Here is a 3,740-nt window from a genome sequence, read left to right as displayed (position 1 = left end):
AGAAATCCCATGGACAGAGGAGCCTGGCGGCCTACAGTCCATGGAGTCATAAAGAGTCAGACACGACCGAGAGACTGAGCACACACATCAGAAATATTGTGTGATGAATATAAAAATCATGGAGAGATCCTATGTTTATTTTTTGATACGAAGTCTTTACTGTCTGGTGTGCATTTTACACTTAGGGCACATGTCTATTTGGACTAGCTATGCTTCAGATTCTCAGTAGCCACACTTGGCTAGGGGATACCATATTGGACAGTGCAGCTTTAATCCATATGAGGTAAGTAGGGCTTATTTCTCCCCTTATATAGATGGGAAAAGAGAGGCTTAGAGGATCTACAGTGTACCTAGCGGAGCAGAGAAAGGGCCCCATGCCTTCCCTCTGCCCCTCAGCTGATTCTCCAATTCTACCCAACCCTCCTCCACAACCTGAGGCACAGTCCATCCTCCTTGGAGCTCAAAGGCAAGTGGGGAGAGAGAACCAATTCACTTCTAGTGCAATGACGTGCCAGATAGTGCAGTGGGGTTCAGAGCAGGGAGAGGGCTGTGAGGTCTGGAGGAGACAGGTCAAGTTATCTTTCACCAACCGAATGGCCTGGGCTGGGAGTCGTGGCTGGGTAGGTCTTCCTGATAAGCTGCCCAGACAAATAGATTCCCAGAGACCCATCTCAAGGACCCATGGGCCAGTCTTCCATGACCTGTGACTTTCTTATCTGTACACAGAATTTCAAGTTTCACTGAGGCTTGGCCCCGCCAGAGAGGCTTCAAATGCCCAGTAGCAAGAAGAGAAGGCATCCATAAAAATAGCAATGATAATATGAACGCTAATAGTGATGTGTGAAACCACCCAGGGAAAAGTGGTTCTGCCCTTGGCAGGGCAGTATTTCCCCCAGCATCCCTGAGAGGCACACCGTTCCCATATCGGAGGCCCTCCCCTCACTGTTCCCAGGTCCAGTGCTGACATTCAGGGAGACCACCCCCACGCCAGGTTCCTGCTGATCTGCTGGGGGCGGGGGAGAGTCTCAGAATGTCTTTTCTTGAGTGTAGCCCACCAAGAGACCACTCCATGTGATCCATGAATTTAGGTGATTTTTTTTTTTTCTACGAAGACTCTATAATGAAAGCAACTATCTATCAAACACAAACTGTTCACCTTATGGACAAAATTGTAAGGGGACAGAGTAGGGTGTGGGTTACACAGGGAGGGACTGTGTGGCTGACCCAAGGAGGGCAGGATTGAGAACAGATGTCCGTCTACAGAAGAATGGGTAAAGAAGGTGTGGTACATATACACAAAGGCATAGTACTCAGCCATGAAAAGGAATGAAACTGTCTCATTTGTAGAGATGTTGATGGACCTAGAAAGTATATAGAGTGAAGTAGTCAGAAGAAAAACAAATATCTTATATCACCACATATGTGTGGAAATTAAAAACATGGTATAGATGATCTTATTTGCAAAGTAGAACTAGAAACCCAGACGTAGAGAACACATTTATGGATACCAAGGGGGAAAGGAGTGGGCGAGAGGAATCAGGAGGTTGGGATTGACATATATACACTATTAACACTATGATAAAATAGATAACTAATGAGAACCTACTGTATTGCCCCGGGAACTCTACTTAATGCACTGCAGTGATCTGAATAGGAAGGAAATCCAAAAGGTAGGAAATATATATATAGATGTATGGGTGATTCATTTTGCCATACAGTTGAAACTAACACATTTTAAAGCAACTATACTTCAGTAAAAATTCATTTTAAAAAATGAAACAATTTTAAAAAGATTCTCTCCCATATAGGCGATTAGAGTATTGAGTATACAGTAAGTCTTTATTAGTTATCAATTTAATGTATAGTAGTGAGTGTATGTCAATCCCAATCTCGCAATTTGTCCACAGCCTCTACCCCCAGTCCTCTGGTAACCGTAAGTGGTTTCCTACATCTGTGACTCTACGTTTGTTTGGTAAAAATATGGAAAGCTTCACGAATTTGCATATCATCTTTGTGCAGGGTCCATGCTAATCTTCTCTGTATGGTTCCAATTTTAGTGTATGTACTGCTGAAGCGATCAATCTTTTTCATTTAGAAAAGTCCCTTTAACATTTCTCTTAAAGATGGTTTGATGGCTTTACAGGCTCTGAAATTTTTGATCGCTTCATTGAATCTGAACCAAAGCCTTGCAGATAAAGTATCCTTGGTTGTAGTTTTTTCCCTTTTATCACATTAAATATATTATGCCTTTCCCTTCTGGCCTGCAGACTTTCCGCTGAAAAGTCAGTTGACAAACTTATGGGAGTTTCCTTGTATGTCACTTGTTGCTTTTTCCTTCCAGCTTTAATATTCTCTTTATCTGTGTGTGTGTTCAGTTGCTAAGTCATGTCCGACTCTTTGCGACCCCATGGACTGCAGCACGCCAGGCTTCTCAGTCCTTCACCACCTCCCGGAGCTTGCTGAAACTCATGTTCATCGAGCTGGTGATGCCATCCAACCATTTAATCCTCCCTCTGTCATCCCCTTCTCCTGCCCTCAATCTTTCCCAGCGTCAAGGTCTTTTCCAATGAGTTGGCTCTTCACGTCGGGTGGCCAAAGTATTGGAGCTTCTGCTTCAGCGTCAGTCCTTCCAATGAATATTCAGGGCTGATTTCCTCTAGGACTGACTGGTTCTTTATCTTTATTCTTTGCCATTTTAATTATAATATGTTTTGGTGTTTTCCTCTTTGAGTTGATCCTATTTGGGAGTCTCTGTGCTTCCTGGACCTGGATGTCTATTTCCTTTCCCAGGTTAGGGAAGCTTTCAGCTATTATGTCCTCTAATACGTTCTCCGGCCCTTTCTCTTTTCTCCTCCTGGGACCCCCATAATGTAAATGTTAGTTATTTGATTTTGTCTCAGAATTCTCTTAAACTGTCCCATTTTTTATATTATTTTTTTGTTTTTCTGTTCAGTTTGGTTGATTTCCACCACTCTGATTCTAGTTTGCTGATTTGTTCCTTTGTATCATTGAATCTACTGTTGATTCCTTCTAGCGTATTTTTCATTTCCATTATTTATTTATTTTTAAAAATTAATTAATCATTTTCTGGCTGAGCTGGGTCTTTGCTGCTTTTGTGTGGGTTTTCTCTAGTTGCAGTGAGCAGGGGGCTACTTTTGATGTGGTTCATGGACTTCTCACTGCGGAGGCTTCTCTATTGCAGAGCACGTGTTCTCGGCGGTAGGCTTCAGTAATTGCAGCACAGGGTCTTAGGTGCTCTGGGGTATGTGGAATCTTCCCAGACCAGGGATCAAACCTGGGTCCCCTGCATTGGCAGGCAGATTTTTTTTTTTTTTAGTCACTGGACCATCAGGGAAGTCCATCATTATCTTCTTGAGTCTGCTTTCCCCTTGATGTTGCTCGTCTATTTTCCCACAGAGGGATAAATGCCAAATCTTGAAACTGAAATGGAGGCTGTGGCCAACTCACACACCTGGTGCTTTGCTGATGAAGATGTCCTGGGCTTGTGGTTGGCCAAGGCCCTGGGCTGGGCAGTTGGCCCTGCTCAGAGTGATGCTCTGTCTCACTCTCCTTTCCTGCAGGGAGAGTGGCGAGAGGAGAGTTACTCCAACTGCTCACTTTTGCCTGGCATCGTTGGCACCAGGCCAAGGATGTGGATGGATGGATGGATGGAGGCCTGGTTTGCGCTTCTCTGACACTTGGAAACTTGGCTTCTGATTAGTCATGGCCTGTATCCAAAC

The 3,740-nt window shown here is 44.0% G+C and overlaps 1 non-coding gene across 1 annotated transcript; it reads right to left on the bottom strand.

Annotated features, from left to right (window-relative positions):
* Window positions 1-1,974: 1,974 nt before the first annotated feature.
* Window positions 1,975-2,079, bottom strand: LOC114114164 (U6 spliceosomal RNA). Its single transcript, XR_003589003.1, has one exon. It is a non-coding gene; the product is annotated as a U6 spliceosomal RNA (small nuclear RNA).
* Between the last annotated feature and the right edge of the window lie 1,661 nt (window positions 2,080-3,740).

The sequence above is a fragment of the Ovis aries genome, chromosome 3, assembly GCF_016772045.2.
Source record: "Ovis aries strain OAR_USU_Benz2616 breed Rambouillet chromosome 3, ARS-UI_Ramb_v3.0, whole genome shotgun sequence".
NCBI classification, from domain to species: domain Eukaryota; kingdom Metazoa; phylum Chordata; class Mammalia; order Artiodactyla; family Bovidae; genus Ovis; species Ovis aries.
This window is presented reverse-complemented; position numbering and strand designations above follow the sequence as displayed.